The sequence below is a fragment of the Notamacropus eugenii genome, chromosome 5, assembly GCF_028372415.1.
Source record: "Notamacropus eugenii isolate mMacEug1 chromosome 5, mMacEug1.pri_v2, whole genome shotgun sequence".
Taxonomy (NCBI): Eukaryota; Metazoa; Chordata; class Mammalia; order Diprotodontia; family Macropodidae; genus Notamacropus; species Notamacropus eugenii.
Genome location: NC_092876.1, coordinates 86005383 through 86023840, shown reverse-complemented (window position 1 = coordinate 86023840; position 18458 = coordinate 86005383). Strand labels below are relative to the sequence as shown.

The window sequence follows — 18458 nt, the reverse complement described above, 5'->3', positions numbered from 1 at the left end:
CAAAGACTGTGACTATGGGCATTTCCACTCAAAAACTCTGAACCTATTTCCCCATCTATAAAATGAGGGAAGGGCGTAAGGATTAAGATAGATAGGAACTGGTCCCATGATTTTATTGGTAGAATGAATTCTACTAATTTAAGTCTATATCTTCTCTGCAACTCAGTAAGTTGCCTAGTGGGTAGTGTGAGGTTGAATGGTTTGCCTAGCTAGAAGGTCTGACAATCAGTATGGGTCCCAGGCAGAACCTGGACCCAGTGCTTCTTCCCTGGGAGGCCAGCTCTCTATCTACTATATGCTGATTCTCTCGTAAGTATCATCATCATCACTAAATTACACACACACACACACACACACACACACACACACACACACACACACACACACACACATATCTCTGCTGTTACTTTAAGGTTTGCAGAGTGTATTTTCTCATTTGATCCTGATGATAAGCCTGCACAATCTACCACCCAATGTAGTTAAGGGCAGCAAAGCATTTTTAAAATGGGAACTAGTCTGATGGCCCTAGGTCTTGGTATGATGTTGGAATGTGACAGACTCTAGATTTTCAGATGCCAACCCTAGTTCTCTTTCTACTCTATTACTTCAAAAGGTTTTTAATGAGGAAAATACTCTTAAAACCTTGAATTTAACAAATCCAAGCCAGCAAACAAATAATTAAGACCTATCCTTTCTGGGATTCTGTAGTAAGTGATGGGAGATCCAGAGACAAGACATAGTTTTAAGATTATTAGACTCCAAGCTGGGACTCAGTTTTCCCTTCTGTTAAATGGTCCTTGTACTGATCTCAATCTATGAGTCTATGAATAATACTCCATTCCCTCTTCCCACCTCTACTTCTATATTCACACATCTCATTTTATACAGAAAATGACAATGAGGGAGGTTAAGGCCACCCAATTGAAAGCCAGGTCCACCAAATCCAGAGCTCTTTCCTCTGAGTTACACTCCTACTCTTTTGGGTTCAGTGGGATAGAGAAGGGCAAGTGTGCGTGTGTATGTGTGTGTGTGAGTGTGTGTAGTGAGGTGGGGGATGAAGAAAGCAGGGATTTTGTTTCATTTAATCTCCTTATCATTCTTTAGTTTCATGGATCACATGGCCACATTAATTATATTGTGATCATCCTGAGCCTTTTCATAAGGAAAATTTATGGGGAAACATGGACAAAAACTACACACAGGGTTGGAAAGGGTGGATGGATTGCTATCTGCTCCAGTGGAGGGAGTCCCCACATCAGTGACATCATAATGCTACTGAAGTATTCAGAAGCATCTGAAGGGTTCATAGGGTTGCTAGCACCATCTGCTGCCAAATATGGAGAATAGCTAGCCAGGAGAGGAGAAAAACTTCCGATTCCACCCAGGGAAGCAGGCAACCTATTCTTATATATTCACAATTTAAGTTAAAAAGTTTAAGCAGTGGGTTTTCTACTTTTTTGTGTGTGTCATGCAACTCTTAGGCAATCTGATGAAGGTGAGTAGATCAACCTTTTCTCAGAATAATTTTTTTAAATCATTTAAGGAAAATTAAATTTGGGATAGGAGTTATGAAAATAAAGCTTTTTTTTTGTTTCCATTCAAATTCATGGACTCTCTGAAATCTATTCCTTGGACCACAATAGGTTAAGGACCTCCTGAGTAAGCACCTCACAGACATTCCTCATACATGTTCTCAGAGTACTAGGAGACAGGAACTAGATTTGCCATTTCATTGGGACTGGGAACTTTCACTGTATTTTGCTAGTAAAGGCTAGCACCTTCTTGTCTTAGAGAGTTGCCTAGAAGAAAAGTTAAATGATTTATCCAGGATTATACAGCTAATATGTAAACAAAGCAAGACTTGAACCTTCATCTTCCTGGTTGGAAGGCCAGTTCACTTCAACCTCTCCTTGTCTATTGGATGCTTCCCTATTGTCTACAAACAAACCCAAGGACCCTCCCCATCCTCAACAACCCCTTACTAGATCCATCCATTCCCACTACACTATCTCTCTCTTCCCTTTTCTCTATCATGGTTAAACTCCTACTGCCCATAATTTGGGGCCCATGCCTTCTTATTCTTTTGGTAACTGTAGTCTGGTTATTGGAATAGTCCAGGTATAAGGTGATGAGGAAGTGGAGGCAGAGCCAGAGGAGAGAAGAGGTTCATATATGAGAGATGAATTCATAGGACGGGTGGGTTGGAATATGTGAGGACACTTAGGTTGTAAGCCTGAGTGACTGCGAGGATGTTGGTGCCTTAGACAGTAACAGGAAAGTTAAGAAAGAAGGTGCACTCAGTTTTGAACATGTTGAATTGGAAGTGTCTTTGGAACATCCAGTTTGAGATGTCTAATAGGTAGTTGGAGACATGAGACTGGAGCTCATCAGAGAAGTTAGGGTTGAGTCAGTAGATGTGAGAATCATCTATAAGATAAGCAATGGAAATCATCAAGAGAGAAAAGCCTCCAAGAAAATCACAGTTTTTCTCAATCCTTATTCTTATTGACCTCTCTGCATCCTTTGACATTGTAGATCTTCATCATCTTCTCCTTGAAGGTGTTTTGGTAACACTGCTTTCTCCTGGTTCTCTTCCTACCTGTCTAACTGCTGCTTCTTAGAATTCTTTGTTGGATCTCCATCCAAGTATTTCTCTCTTGTGTTGATCCAATCATCTCAGTCCAACTCAGTCCAAAGCTGAGCCCATTTTCTTTTTCCCCCCTCCCCGAAGTATACCCTCCTCAACTCCTCTTATTACTGTCTAGGGCATCAACATCCTCCCAGGCTTGCAACTGATTCCTCAAACACTCTCACCTACCACAAATTCTTTGAATTTGACTTTTGAAGTATCTCTCAAATATATGTCTTTCTCTCTGCTGACACTCTTCTCATATCTGGACTATTACAGTAGCCTTCTGGTTGGTGTCCCTGCCTCAAGTCTCTTGCCCACCCATGCCAGTCAATTCACTGACTGGCTTTCAAAAGGATAACCCTAAAGCATAGATCTGACCATGCTGATCATGTTAGCCATGCTTTGACCCAATTAGACAAATTCCAGTGGTTCCCTATTACCCCCCAAATCAAATATAAGAATCCTGTGTTTGGTGTGCAAAGCCTTTCATAAACTAGTCCCTTCCTACCTTTCCATTTTTCTTACACCTTACTCCCCCTACATACTCTATGATCCAGTGACAATAGTCTTTGCTGTTCCTCAAACAAGACACTCCATCTCCTATCTATGGGAATTTCCACTGTCCCTCATGCATAGAGGGTTCCTTAGCTTCTTTCAAGTACCTTTTTATGTAGCCTTTCCCAATACCCCTTTAATTGTTAGAGCCTTCCTCCTAAAATTATTTCCAGTTTATCCCATATACATATATTTTTATACTCAATTATTTATATGACGTCCCATCAGAATATGAGCTCCTTGAAAGCATGGATTATTTTTGTCATTTTTTTTGGTATTTGCAGTGCCCAGCACATAGTAGGCATTTAATAAATGTTTGTTGATTTGCTTGCCTCTCGGATCCACTACATCATAGTTTCCTGTAGGAATCCCTCTTAAGACTTTAAGGAGAGAAAGGCAGGGATTTTTATTTCCATTTCCAAGATAAAATGACTTGTTGCAGGTCACACAGCAAGTCACAAGGTGGAGCCCAGGTCTTTTTTTTTTTTACCTGGATTTTTGGCTATAGGATAAATATGAGATTTTGGAAAGTCTGTCACATTTCATATGGACCTTGGCCTGTTTCTAATGCTGGAGGAAGATCAAACTATGCCTTTGATTCAATGAACTGCCAGGATTTACTGTCCCATCTGCAGGGGAAAGAGAGTCCAGCACCATCTCAGGGCACTAGGACTGGTCCAGGAACAGCTTGGCTGGCCCCATCAGCTCAGCTGTGTTTGCAGGCACACTGGCAAGGGGGGCCCCAGTGTGGTCATTTGGTTCTTTGGTGACTATTGCTGATAATTACAGATAATAAAAATTTAAAGTACCAAGAAGCCTCCACTTATTGAAGTGTTTACACCAGGGTCACTCAAGTGCCCACAGGCTCCTGATGACTTGGATTATTCACAGGAGGGAAATTAAGGTCCTGCTGCCAGAACCTAGAGGGAAAGTGCTGAGTTCAGGGCCTTCTGAAGATAAAGTCAATGTCTGTAATAAGTGGGATCATGATGATCACAGATTTAGCATTGGAAAAGACCTTGGAAGGCATTTTGGTCAATCCTCTCATTCTTCACTTGAAAAAATTAAGGGCTAGGAAGCTTACTGACTTGCCCAAGATCACACAACTTCTGGAAGTAGGAAACTCCACCAAGAAAGAAGTGGAAACTCCTCAACTTGCTGGTGGTTGGGATAGTTCTGGGCCACTTCAGGTACCTCTTTTATTTTTAGTGTTACATTTTTTATCTTTGAATTTAACTTTTTTCAGTAAAAATATTTTCTTTCTCTTCCCATCTCCATTAGAAAAAGAAAACCCTGTAACAAACATACGTTGTCAAGCAAAACAAATTCCCACATTACTCATGTCTAAAAAATATGTCTTGATCCGCATCTTAAATCTATCACTTCTTTGTTAGGAGGTGAGTAACATGTTTGTTTGATGATCAGTCTTCTGGAATTGGGGGCAGCTCTTTTACAATATCAGGCAAATCAACAGAATATATGTTGATAGAAGACCTTAAGATAAGAGCCAGCATGAAGTCTATTTTCCCAAATTTCTGCCATTTCTGAGCCGCTTGTCCTTCTAGAGAGGAGAATAGTCATTACCCCTTTGCAAGAAGACTGACTGCAGAAAGAATTTCCACCGGTGCATTTGTACTTTTTCCTTGGTACTGGGTAAAGCGTGTGCCCAAGAGGAAGAATAATACTGCTCCTTGGTTCCAAATGCCACAGGGCACACTATACCTGCCACTGCCTTTTCTAGTTACCTACCACTCCAACTTCTACATTCTGTGGCAGCCATAATGGGTTTTACTCCAAACACTCATGACTTTTTTAGACTTCCTCTCACCCTGAGAAAAACCTTCCTCGCCCTATTTATCATACTGCCTTATTCCTTTCCACTTTTAAATCTCTTTGAGGTTTACTTACATTCTCCAGAAATTATGACCTCATGATGAAGATGATGAAGAAGAGGATGATAATGGTTATGGATCAGTTTCCTCCTCCTCCTCATCTACCATTTGTCATTTTATATAAACAGCTACTCCATGAGCAGGTGCCATTTACTGTCCTATGATGTAAACAACTTTAATTCCATCTATCAATCACCTGAGTTGTTTCTATGTTACAGCCAAAAATCTTCACTGCCTGGCAAGCTAATTTTGTGTGATGCCTCAGCAAATTTAGCCAGACTGATCATGTAAGGCTCATGTAATTGGGGGACTAATCAATGAAGTCTCAGACCTTAGAACGTGAGTAGTGTACTCAGCCTAGTACTACCTCACATCGAAGCTTGGGGCCCAGCTCTCCACTTCAGACCACATGGAGGGATCTTCTCACAGTTCTTCAGTTTACTGCATGGTAATACCTTTTAATTGACTGTTAATCTGGAACTGTGTACAAAAAAGTTTGGAGTGGAAGATTCCCCCCATTCTCTCTCTCTCTCTCTCTCTCTCTCTCTCTCTCTCTCTCTCTCTCTCTCTCTCTCTCTCTCTCTCTCTCTCTTTGTGTTCCCTAGTAGATTTTTGAGTTGAGGAGAAAGGAATACTATTGACTACTTGGGTGGGAAGCAGCAGTGGTGACAGCATTCTCATCAATGTCAGCAGTTTCTCGTGATTTCCCTTCCCCATGGCTGCCATGTGGCCAGGAATGCATGATGTTTTTATCTTTGTGTTGATTCTTTCCTGATCTTAGGTGAATGAGTATACAAGTTGGAAGAACCCAGATAATCATCAAAGGTCTCTCAACAACCAGAATTAATAGCAACAAGTCTGGTAAGGAGCCATCCCTGAGGAATGATCTGTTAGACTCCACCCAACAGTGAATTGAACTAGTAGTTGAAACACTATGTCCTGTAAGCAAGGGAATGCCTTGTCCATTAGGCTCTGCCATACCCAGAAATAAATTTGATGGGGATGCCTTGAAGAGAGCAAAAGATTCCCAAGGCTTGGGAACAGGGAGATGTTTATAGCAACCACTTTAAGTTTGAGTCCACACTTCACTTGCAGAGGGAAGAGTGCACCTTCATGTTTGGAGGAATGTTGTTATACTTTGGTCCTTGCTGTATCTTAATATTTATTTCTTTGTAAAAGCTAATTTATGTTAATTGGTTCACTGATATTGGGGAGTTATCATCTGTTCAGTGATATTAAGGTATGCCAGATATGGGCTAATAAGCAATAGTACAAGAAACCCAAACCCCTCAGGGTTACTCCCAGAATTCTGAGAATAGACACGGTCAACAGTTCAACAGAGACCTAATCTGATAGTCCAAGCATATATTGGGAAAGTCAGCTTAGAGTATATGCTACAAAAATAAGAACTCTCTGATCTTTCATTGTTTTATGGAGGTAATCCTGGATTTGTTGGTGGAGTACAAATTCTAGACGTTTGTATCAGGCTAGAAGACGTTGTAATATGGTCCTGACAACGGTCTCATTTGAGGACCAGCTTGACTGGTTTTGGAGAGGAGACTTGGCTTATTGCTAGGTAATGATGTGTGTGTGTGTGTATGTGTGTGTGTGTGTGTGTGTGTGTGTGTGTGTGTGTGTGTGTGTGTGTGAGATGGTGGTGGTGATGAGGAGCACAGCAACTCAAAAAATCATGTAAAGCAGCTATGATTTGTCTTGATAGAAAAATATCTAGATGGTAGACTGAGGAAGTTCCTTAAGGACAAAGATTGTTTCATTTTTCTCTTCATATCTCTACGACCTAGCCACAGTGCCCAGAACATATTAGTGCCAAATAAATGGTGGTTGTACTAAACTGAATCGTAATTGACATTCAGGACACATTATCACTTTCAGAACCCCACGTTCAGGGCTGTATATAGCATGCATACTCTGAGTTCTTAAGGGCTTAGTGTCCATCTGAGGATACAAGACATGTTTATTAATGGATAAGCTGCACAAGAAAAAGTGGACTATTGTTGAAAGAGAGGTATCAACCTTATGAGTCAGTGTGTGGTGTGGTGTAGTGTGGTATGGTATGGTGTGGTAGAAAAGACAGTGTACCAGAAGCCCCCAGAGAATTTGAATCCTGTCTGCCACACTTATCAGCCATGTGAATGTGAACTAAGCTACTTCTCAATTGAGGCTCCCTTTTCTTTCTTGTCTGTAAAATAGAGATAATCATACCTGTGCCATACCTGCTTCCCAGAGGTTGTTTTTCTTGGATCAAATGAGATAATATATATAAGTGCTATGGAAGCTTTGAAATGCTGTATTATATAAATAATAATGTTTGAACTATTTGCCTTACAGTTTTGAGGAAGATGCTATACAAGGTAAGCCTTACAACTCTGTGAAAGTATATGTAACAGTTAGTATTTTAGGTGCTGGAAGAGTAAGAGGCAGCAGAGACAAGATTTGGAAGGGACATCTGGGAAGGATGTAGGATTTGAACTAAACCCCTGAAAATAAGTAAGGTTTATATGAGTGAGTATGTGTTGGGGGTCAGGAGTGGAGTTGGTTTCCAGAAGGGCATGAGCCAATGTGCCAGCTTGGAAGAGGTAGGATTTATTTAAGGAACAATCAGCAGAAGCTATGTTAACTACCATAAACATGTGCTAATTACATCTGTCTTGTTCTCTGTCTCCTTCCCCTCCCACCATTAAAATGGAATTTCTTTGAGGACAGAAATTTCACTCATTTATTTAAGAAATATCTGTCTTATATGGATCAAACCATCACTGTATAGAAAAAGCTTTGATTGAATGTCACCATGTCTTGGACACCCTATGTTCTACTCTAATATTTTAGGTAAGAACAGATAAGGGCCTGAACTAGAGTATTTTCAATGGACACAGAGAGGAGGATTGTGAGGCTGTTGAGATGGAGATGGAACGAGGGAGTAAGAAGAATTCAAAGTATTGATAAAGTTTCTAGCTAACCTGAGAGAATGTTCATACCATTAACAGAAATAGGGAAGGGATAGGTTTTGAGGGTATGGTGTAGAGTGGTAAGAGTGCTAGATCTGGGTTCAAATAACAGCTCTGTCACTGATGACCTGGTCTGATCTTGGACAAGTCATCCCATCACTGGGTCTCATTTCATCACCTGTAAAAGGAGAGGGTTGAACTACATAACCTAAAAATTTCCTTCCTAAATCTGTGATCTTGTAATGTAAACAGAGTCTATCCTTTGGGAGTGCCTAAGAGTATCCATTATACACCCATTATATATCTGGCTCGCCAAGACCACAGGCAGTGCTAGTATTTAAGAAAAAGGTGAAGACTAAGTATTAAGTACTTTTAGGGTATATTCTCCTATAACAATCCATATTCCTCATCCTTCTTAGTGGACCTTACAGAAAACCGGGTGAGAGATAATTGTTAACTTTTCAGTATGAGCATTTACACCTTGGAAATTGGCAAATGCTACAAATCAGATCTTGATGACGTTTTCTTAATTGCCTGGATGTAAGAAAAGGTGAATAATGCAGATTAAGTTCAGCAGTTTTCCATATCTAAATTTTCCTTCTTTCAGAGAGTTGGTTGTTAAACATTTATCAGCACACCACTGACTAGGAGTGTTTCAAAGGTTCCCCTGAAGAACTTCAGAATCAACCAGATTTATCTCCTCCTCATCCCAATGTGTGAGCCATCTGCCTCAGGCACACTAATCTCATTCTCACTGTACCTTGAATATGCCTTGACTTTTCACCCCCACAGGTATGTCCTGCAAAAATCCAACGTAAAGAAAGATTTGCTTCTATACAGCAAGGTTATTCAAGTGTTCCTATTCTCAGGTAACACTGTGCAGTGCAGCTGAGGGTTGCTGAATTTGGGGTTAGTTCAGACCCAAGTTCAAGTCTTATCAGATATCTTCTAACTCCTCAGTCCCGCAGGCAATTCCCTAAAACTATAATCTACAGAGGAAATGAACAAAAAGGGTAGAGGAGCTCCTCCCTGGAACTCCCTAAACTCAGGAAATCACAGATCTGGGTAAAATAAAAGCGGGGGGGGGGGGGGGGGGGGGGGGGGGGGGAATGACAAACACCCTTAATACTTATCTCTTAGTGTTGTGAAAATTAAATGGAAAATATTTGTCAAATGTTTCATAGTCCTTAAAGTGCTATATAAATGGGAGCAATGTGTGTCATTCATTGCATAAAGTCCAAGGTGCTGCTGAAAAGCCTCCTTAGGGGAATTCAAGATGAAAGGAAATCAGTCTACCATTCATATAACAGAACAAAGTGGATGAAAAATGCATATTATCCAGATGACAGTATGCCCTCTTTATCATTTTATTGTCCATCAGTATGTGCATCTTGGAGGCAGCTAGGTGGTTCAGTGTTGGGCCTGGAATCAGGAAGACCTGAGTTCAAATCTCACCTTGGACACTTACTAGCTGTGTGACCCTGGGTAAGTCAATTAACCTGGTTTGCCTCAGCTTTCTCTTTCATAAAATGAGCTGGAGAAGGAAATGGTAGCCCATTCCAGTGTGCTCATCCTTTGTTGCCAAAGAAGACCATGCCATCAGAGAAATGATGACATGACTTGCACTTGACTTTGTTTTGAGTGAGGGAGGGCTGTGAAGATCACCAATCTCACTTCTCCTACAGAGCCATCTGAATCCAGTGACCAGATATTGGGATTAAGTGACTTGCCCAAGATCACACAACTAGTGAGTGTCAAGTGTCTGAGGTGAGATTTGAACCCAGATCCTCCTGACTCATGCACTGATGCTCTATCCACTGCACCATCTAGCTACCCCCGGACTATTACAGTACTTTTGCCAAGAAACCCCCACAGACAATATGGTCCACAGAGTCACAAAGAGTCAGATATCACTGAATAATTGAATACATATGTACCACAAACAGGCACCACAGAGGGTCAATGAGTTGGATTCAGAATTCATAGGAGGCAGATTCTTGCTTAGCTTGCATCTGGAAAATTTGTAGTGATTTCATTGATCCCCAGATACTCCTAACTGTTTAATATCAAAATTCACACAGTGATCCTGTGTGGCTGTGAATCAGAAAACAATGGACCTGGGAAGAATTAAAATTATAGATAGCCCTAAAGGCAACGAAAATAAACAGCTGAGTATGAAAAGGCTACATTGCTGTATGTTACTTGAGTAAAGGCAATGATGCTTAAGACCTTACTGAAGATATGTGTAACTGATTAAGCCGATGGTTTGGTCATGCAGCCGGAATTACAAGAACCAGATGGACTGCCTGGGTGGTAGATTGCTGGGACCAGCGTATCAGGTCTGTCTGCCTACCCAGAATTTGTGAGAAAACATGGGAAAGGAAAAAAAATGCACAAGATAAGAAAGAACAAATAGATTGTGATCATAATCCTTCAAAATACCAAAACCAGAGTGATAGAAAAGAACAAGTTCATTACAATCAAACGTTTCCAAGGGTTCAAGTGAGCCCTACTCCTTAGTTCTTAAGTGAAGGCCTCAGTAGGACCTGATCAGCATCTAGTCTCTCCAGAGAAATATAAATATATCAAGTCCATTACTAAGAGACATCAGGCACTATCAGCATTTATGATCAGGGTAAATCACTGTTTCAATTCAATTCATTTAAAAAAAATACTAATTAAGCATACAAATGTTTCAAATGTAGGAAATCTTAGTTTACACTAACAAGTTACTAGACACAAAAACAGTATGAAGAGGACCCTAATGAATGCATTTGCTAATCTTTCTCTCCGGGATGATGAATGCTAACCAGTTCAAGAACATTTATTAAAAGGCTTACTAAATGTGCCAGTCATTGTACTAGGTGCTGGTAAGATAAATCTCTTTCTCTCTCTCCCTTCTTCCTTTCATCTCTCCCTCTCCCTTTTCCACTCTCCCCTCCCCTTTCTCTCCCTCTTTTTCTCCCTTCTTCTACTATCTATCCATCCAAATATACAACCACCTCTCTCTCTCTCTCTCTCTCTCTCTCTCTCTCTCTCTCTCTCTCTCTCTCTCTCTCTCTCTCTTCTCTCTCTCTCTCTCTCTCTGTCTCTCAGTGAAACAAATCCTACTCTCAGGGAGCTTAGGACAGGAGCCATTTATATAAATTTCAAAATTTGCCAAGTACTTTGCATGTATTATCTCATTTGATCCTCACTGCAAACCTGTAAAATACAGAAATTATTCACTGCATTTCACTTACTAGCAAACTGAGAATTAGATTAAGTGATATACCTAGTCATACAAACTGTATTGAAGCTCTTGAACTTTTCTGCAGCTTGGTCTCCTTTGGCAGTCTGGTGAAGTCTATGGACCCCTTCTCAGAGAAGTGTTTTTAAATGCATAAAATAAAACAATAGAGTTACAAAGAAAACTAATTATATTAAGATATAGTTATCAAAATACCAAAGCAAGACAAGCTCACAGATCCTAGCTAAGAATCTCTTAAAGAGTATTAAAGATGGGATTTACACCCAGGTTTTAGCTGGCTCCAAGCCCAGCACTCTATCTACTAGAATACTCTTGTTTCTGAGCATATGTATGATATACATATGTGATTATTCTGATATTATGGGAAGGTTGGACAAACCAAAAGTGGAAAGGATGGAATTATGATTTGATGATGAGAACTTAGAACAATGGTGATGATGGCTTTATCAAGCAACATTTGTTCTTTATTAATGAAAGATGTGGGACTAGTTCAAAAATCTACCTGTTACCTATCAGATCAAATCTTCATTCCTCAACTTGGCATTCAAGGCCCTCCATTAGTGCATTCTTTGGCTCTCTCTCTAGCCTCATGTCCTTCTGCTCTCCAACATGGCTTTTTTGTTCCTCCTTGTGCCCCACATAATTCAATAAGATAATTTAGGAAATACTCCTTAAGCCCTATTAATATGCAAGGAATAACACAGTCTCTGGGAAAAGAGGAATGGGAATAAACACTTATCATGCACTTACTATGGTGGCAGGCCCTGTGTTAAGCACTTTAAAAATATTTTATTTGATCCTCCCAACAACCCTGTGAAGTGTAGGTATTATTCCCATTTTACAATTGAGGAAACTGAGGCAGAGAGGTTAAATGACTTGTCCAGGGTCAGATTTATTATTAATAATGGCCCTGAGGTCCCCACAGGAGGATTTTTAAAATAGAGGATGGTAACTAATTTTTCTCTACTTTCATGTACACCAAATAAAAGCAAATGACCTTACAATGATGAAAAAAGAAGCATGTCCTGACTTTTGACTAGAAGATCTAGAAATGAGTGACAAAATAGGAGGTAAATTTTCCTCCCCTAGAGATCCTAGATAATGTCAACCTCCCAGATGGGTGAGATGGTTTATGTGCACTCCTGCTGGATGAGATGATCTTTATAGATCCCTACCAGTTCATTATTTCTTCTTGCCTACATATGGCACACATTCAGGAATATTAGGTTGGGTAGAATCTGAGGGGGTGGATGGTGCTTAAGTGGGATTAATGAGGACAAGTATCTGGGTATCAGGTTGGGGATCCCCTTTGGGTGGCATCTGTCTTGATCTAGAAAAGCAGCCTCCACGTACATGTAAGCACTGCATAAGCACAGGGTTTGGGTGGGGTGATTACTATCTTAATTTAAGTCAACCAGTTCCAGTTCAGACCTGGTACCCCATCAAGGAGTACTGGCTCTTTTCATGCCAGGTCCTGACTGGAATTCTGGAAAGAGGTAGCATAATCTATCACAACTCTCTCCACCAGTTCCCTGAAATGGTTTGGTACTTATTTCATACACATGTGTGTGTGTACATATATATATGTACGTATGTATGTATATACATAACATTTATTTATCTATTACAAGTTCCATGGTACTTATTTCATATATATGTGTGTGTGTATATACATACACACACACATATACATATATACATAACATCTATTTATCTATTACAAGTTCCATGGTCTCTCCAGGGAAGAACAACAGTATCTAGCATAGTGCCTGACACATAGTAGGTTCTTGTTCCATTGCATTGAATTGTATTCACTCTAGACAATTTAAACATAATATTCCTTTTCCTCCTGTCTCTTCATGTCACCCCCTGTACCACCCCACCCCCCATACCTTGACTATTCTCTTTTATAATCAAGTGATTCCAGCCAACTCTGCAAAGTCATTGATGCTCAAGATCCCTGTCACATGAATCTAATGCCTCATATGGTGATTTAATGCTCTGAAACTCACAGGGCCCAGACTTTCTGATTGTTGATGAATGTGAGTTGGCTTCCCAGGGTATAGTTCTGAGAGCACTCATCTTCTTTGTGAAGGTCAAAATATTCCTGGCATGACACAGAATAGATTGAGGTCCCTGTGGTCGATTTATCAAATAGAGCAAATTATTAGCCTTATTGGTATTTCAACATATTATAGTAAGTACTAAAGCAGGGGAGAAAAATTCAACCCTGGGAAGATTAAAAAATTATATATAACTGGTCCAAAAAGAAGCAAAAAAATTCCACAACACGGAGACTCAAATCATCTTTGGCAAGATGGATTGTACAGGGCTATAGTAGACATATTTGGCCAAAATGGGGTCATTGTTGCATTTTCTCAGGCTCCTTTCTGAGCATCAATTCAATTTATGAGCCTTTATTAAACAACTAAGTGGCAAATACCTGGAAATTTCTAGGGATTCTGTAGCCCCAGACAAGAGCAAAACTGCTCTTCCTACTGTCAAGGATCTTATATTCAACTTCTTGGGAGAGGCAACACACATGTAGAGAAGCAAAGCCCAAACAAATAGAAAACAAACATTAAGCAATCTTTTCCTTTTTAGGGGGGAGAACCACTAAAAAGGGGAATCAGGTAATGTCTCCAAAGGATTCCAAGAGATAGAATAGAGGAAAGCATTTCAAACATGGCAGGCAGTGGGAAATAACATGTTAGTCCAGTTTGGTTGGAATGTAAAGTGTATGGGGCAGATCCCGTTATTCACATTATTAAGGAAATTAGTCCAGGTTGCCATTTTATGTTCTAAATCTGCTAGGTTAAGTGAATAACAATTTATCCTTTAAATATTTGATAATTTGTCCATCACTCTCTGCCAGAAACTGTGTTCAAAGTACAAACACACAGATAGGAAATGATTCTCTCTTCATCATCAAGGTGCTCATAATCTAAGTAGAGCATTATACAAAAATAAGTATGACAAATGGTAAAAAGGGATAGGAGCAAAAGAGAGATATAAAAAAATATGCTGTAAGAAAATTTGAGGGGTTGAGAAATCACCTTCAGCTGAGATCAGGGAAGGTTTTGTGGAGAAGATGGGCCTTAAAGGGAAGGAATGCAGAAGAAAGAGTTACAGAGAGAATGTATTCTAGGCCCACACATTTTAAAATGGAATCTACAAATTCACAGAAGTGAGAGAGGGCAGAATGAGATCAAGAATTAGAATGTAAGTTTGGCTGGAACCTCAAATATGTGAAGAGGAGTGAAATAATTCAGGAAAATGAAGACTGAAAACTGACTATGATGGGTCATACTGAAGAGTTGGTATTATATTCTCTAGGATTATGCCTCAAGGCAATAGGGGAATCCAAGATTTGTAAGCTAAGGAGTGCCATGGTCAGACCTGTGCATTATAAAGATTATTTTGGCAGCTGTAAAGGATCAATTTGAGGGAAGAAAGACTAGAAGCAAGGAAATAACTTAGGAGACTCCTTACAATTCTCTAGGGAACAGGTAGGGGTGGGCTGTGTCCTCCCTGGAGAGGAAGGAACAAATGCATAATATATATGAAGGGAGAACCAATAGGGCGTTGCAACTCATTGTGTGAAGCTAATGAGACAGAGGGAAAAGTCAAGCATGATTACAAAGTTATCAGCTCAGGTGACTGAAATCTCATATGATGATGCCATTAACAAAAATAGAACCGTCGGAAGAAAATTATGTTTGGTCTAGGATCTATTAGAAGTCTGAGGAGCCAGTGGAGCATCCCGGTAGTTGAGCAGGTAGTAGAAAATGTGGAACTGGAGTTCTGAGGAGAGGATGGGACTGAAGGTATAGATGTGAGAGTCACCAACACAGTGGTCATGGCTGAAGTCATTGGAATAGATGAGATCATCAAGACACAAAGCAAGGAGAAAGAAGAGAGTCCAAGACAGAGTGTAGGGGATCATCCCATATTCTGTGGGAGGGTGGGCAAACGAATCATTAAGAGACCAAAAGGCAAACAACTAATAGGAAGATCAGAAGGAAGCAATTTTCTGGAGATGGGAATGTCAACCACATTAGATATAGGAGAAAGGTCAAAGGGGATGAAGAACAATAAAAGGTCATTGGATTTTGAAAATTAAATTAAATTTAAAAATTATTTGGAAATTTAAAAATCACTAGCCAGATTGAAGCCTACTGCCCACTTCCCCATCAAAGTAGGGAAAGCAACTGCAGAAGACTCTTTCTAGGAGTTTAGTATGGGGCTGCAGTGCTTCGAACTCACAGAGGACCAAAATGACCTCACTATGTTTGGATCAAGGTACGCTGTTTCTGACTGTGGCTGAGCAAACCAATATGAGCTTGGAAGATTCTGCCATAGGTTGGGCACAACTAGTTTATACACACATTTGCAGTGGAGATGTCTCTAAATTTGCACATCTCACATTTCTTTTGAGCTACTGCATGAGCATAGAGGAATTTAGTTTGGTGAAAAGGGAAGGGTATAGAGAGAAAGACCAGTAACTTGAAGGGATAGTTGGGTAATGTGAAAGTTTTTATTGCAGAGGAGCCCTGAGGACTTTTGTAGACAGAGGGGAAGGAGCCAATAGAGAGAGGAAAAGATTGAAGATGAGAGAGAATAAAAGGAAATGATTGTTATATGGACCATAACCATATTCTGGAAGATAAGGTAGGGAATGGGATTGAAGATACAAGGGAAAGATAATTTCATTCTCTGAGAATAGAAAGAAGAACAGGATTGATGAAGATCTAATATAGAGTAAGGGAGAGGAAAGAGTACCTCACAAATGACTTCAATCTGCTAAATAAAATAGGAATAGGATCAAAATGAGTAAAAGAGATGTTGTGCAGTGAATATGGTCCAGATGAAGTTAGCATGAATTTGTAGTGGACCCATTAGCATTATTACATGATCTTTTATAACAACATTCAGTGGCTCAGAAGTTGGAGCAGAGATGGTGGTCAGTGAGAGTCACCAAGGGATGAATAGGATGAAAAAAGTAATGGAATCTGGGCTTATGGACAGAGGAGAGTGTTTTACTGAAGTGGATGATCATAGGACCCATTTTATGAATGGAGGAATGAAGCCAGAATAGTGATGATGGAGAGGGAAAACAAAGAAGGATCTGAAATCCTGATCAGGGCAAGGAGCAGATTTGGGAGGATGTAGGCAGTGAGAGAGATAGAAGGGAGACTGGTCAGAAAAAGGAATCTCAGAACTTTGGAGATGGAACTATTCTGGATGCTGGTGGGCTCTATGGCTGTCACTGTGGGTGGCTTGGTAAAGTGAAGGTGGAGGTCATCTAAGTTGTGAAAATTGATGAACTGATAGGATAGGGAATGTTCAAAGAATCATCAATGTGAATATCCAAACAACCAGAGATGACGGCAGGGAGTGGGATGGAGAAGACTATGAGCTAGGTGCTAAAGTCACTGAGAGAGTATCTCAGGATAATAGGACTTCAAACTGGAAGGAACTTTAGAGATCATCTTGGCATTTAACCCTTTAAAACAGAGGAAGAATTCTGGGCTCAGAGAAGAGAAATAAGATCTTGTGTGAGATTACACAAGTAATAAACTCATTTCTCCTAACTCTTGGTCAGCAGATGGCAAGGATAGGGATCTAAACTTGGACAGAACAACAAAAAATAACCATTTGCATTTCAATAATGACAAAGTTTGCAAAGCACTTTTACATGATGGGAGACATAGAAACTGGGTGACCCAGAATTCTAGGTTCAACCCCTTGCGTGAAGAAGGGAGACAAACTAAGAGTCCCTTCTCTTTCATGGATACAACCCCACATCCTGGATCTAACATGAAAATTCTCAGCTGCTCTATGTAATGGCATGCTAGTATTATGCAAATCGAACCTTTTGAGCCTCATCTGCCAATAATTATATCTGTAAATCCCTTAGGCATTAAAATTGTGGGACTTTGGAGGATTGTATAGCTTAAAGGATTCCTAATAATCATAGCAATTCCTTGTATTTACATGATCCCCTCTATGCTGAGCACAAAGTGCTTTTGAGATATTATTATAACAACAATAATATCTTGTGTTACACTCAGTGTATTCTCTCCAAAGAATTCAAAGGTCTTTATGTGTATTATTTCATTTGGCCCTGGGAGCTGGATTGGAAAACTGGCCCTTTCTACCACCTCCAAAGGGAAAGCAAAGTCTAGAGAGGTTAAATAAAACCTCCAAGGTCATGTTGCATGGCTGCATTCCCATGTGAAGTCCTGTCCTGGAAACTACTGCTGCCGGTATCAGAAAGGAAGGAGCTAGGCACATCCTGACCATATAGGCTTTGACTAGGCACAACATTCCTACACTTAGGTTCTGGTAGGAGGCAGAAATTGCTGCAAGGTTCTGCCAGTTTGGTATATACTTCAAATATCCAAGCAGGAGAATGACGTTTATTCTCTGACAGGGCCAGACAGTCCTGCATATGAGAGAGAGGCTGGTAATTGGGAGCTGGCACCTCACAGAACTCATAGGCTCCTCTGGACTACACTAGGGATCCCTGTTCACCTTCATCAAAGACAACATGATTATTCCCCCCCCCCAGCCACCAAGGTACAGGGCACCTGTCAACCTCCCCGCCCCCCCCCCCCACACACACACAGCCTACAAACCAATACAGGATGGATTTATTTTTGGGAGGGAGTAATTGTCACCTCACCAAGCAGCCATCTGCTCACCCCTTCCGCCTGACAACAGCAACAGCACCACCAAAAACGGCAGGTGTGGAGGTGTGCAAAGGGTAATTAGATGAGCAGTTTTAACTGATCAGCTTTCCCTTCCAACACATTTCTCAGCATCACCACTCAGATGGTCTGAAATAAATATTTGGTCCCAGTGCTCCCCATTTCAATGAAGCAGGTTATGCAAAAGGGCTCAGTGTGCAGCCATTACTGACTAACAGAGGGAGAGGGGGAGGATTTTGTGTGGTTTGTTGGTGTCATTGGGTCTCCCAAAGAGAGGAAAGCCAAGAGAATATATATTTAGCAATAGCCTTTAGGGCTGCACCATATAGTCTTTTCCACGGAAAGGAAAAAACAACATAAACACTAAGAATCAACATGCTTAAAAGAAAAGACTGGGATTAATTCAAACTCATACATAGCCAGTCTGTGCCAGCCCAATCTCGTTGCTTT

General features: G+C 40.4%; 1 protein-coding gene and 1 long non-coding RNA gene across 3 annotated transcripts in view; one reads left to right on the top strand and one right to left on the bottom strand.

The window, feature by feature from the left end:
* The window catches only part of CSMD2 (CUB and Sushi multiple domains 2), a 1007626-nt gene that overhangs the window by 495618 nt on the left and 493550 nt on the right, over nucleotides 1-18458 (bottom strand). The gene's annotated exons all lie outside the window — the stretch shown is intronic.
* Nucleotides 1079-8882, top strand: LOC140504771 (uncharacterized). Its single transcript, XR_011967237.1, has 3 exons — nucleotides 1079-1495; nucleotides 5861-5940; nucleotides 8653-8882. It is a non-coding gene; the product is annotated as an uncharacterized lncRNA (long non-coding RNA).